Source organism: Austrofundulus limnaeus, unplaced genomic scaffold, assembly GCF_001266775.1.
Source record: "Austrofundulus limnaeus strain Quisiro unplaced genomic scaffold, Austrofundulus_limnaeus-1.0 Scaffold2671, whole genome shotgun sequence".
In the NCBI taxonomy this organism is placed as follows: domain Eukaryota; kingdom Metazoa; phylum Chordata; class Actinopteri; order Cyprinodontiformes; family Rivulidae; genus Austrofundulus; species Austrofundulus limnaeus.
The window spans coordinates 2,647-3,262 of record NW_013955073.1 but is presented as its reverse complement, the minus strand read 5'-3'; the positions used below and the strand labels follow the sequence as shown (position 1 = coordinate 3,262).

Here is a 616-nt window from a genome sequence, read left to right as displayed (position 1 = left end):
AACACAACCTGCTGCTGATGACTCTACAACACTCAGCTTCAGTAACACAACCTGCTGATGATGACTCCACAACTGTCAGCTTCAGTAACACATCCTGCTGATGACTCCACAACACTCAGCTTCAGTAACACAACCTGCTGATGACTCCACAACACTCAGCTTCAGTAACACAACCTGCTGATGACTCCACAACACTCAGCTTCAGTAACACAACCTGCTGATGACTCTACAACACTCAGCTTCAGCAACACAACCTGCTGCTGATGACTCTACAACACTCAGCTTCAGTAACACAACCTGCTGCTGACTCTACAACACAGCTTCAGTAACACAACCTGCTGCTGATGACTCTACAACACAGCTTCAGTAACACAACCTGCTGCTGATGGCTCTACAACACTCAGCTTCAGTAACACAACCTGCTGCTGATGACTCCACAACACTCAGCTTCAGTAACACAACCTGCTGATGACTCTACAACACTCAGCTTCAGTAACACAACCTGCTGCTGATGACTCCACAATACTCAGCTTCAGCAACACAACCTGCTGATGACTGTACAACACTCAGCTTCAACAACACAACCTGCTGCTGATGACTCAATGTTACGACCCGG

The 616-nt window shown here is 47.4% G+C and overlaps 1 long non-coding RNA gene across 5 annotated transcripts; it reads right to left on the bottom strand.

The window, feature by feature from the left end:
* Positions 1-602, bottom strand: LOC106511313 (uncharacterized). 5 transcript variants are annotated; one of them, XR_001309512.1, is made up of 5 exons: positions 586-602; positions 336-545; positions 215-297; positions 135-177; positions 1-54 (listed from the first exon to the last, which is right to left on the bottom strand). It is a non-coding gene; the product is annotated as an uncharacterized LOC106511313 (long non-coding RNA). The 5 variants fall into 5 exon arrangements; XR_001309513.1 differs by lacking the exon at positions 135-177 and having other exon boundaries at positions 13-54; XR_001309514.1 differs by lacking the exons at positions 1-54; positions 135-177 and adding an exon at positions 82-97.
* Positions 603-616: the final 14 nt, after the last annotated feature.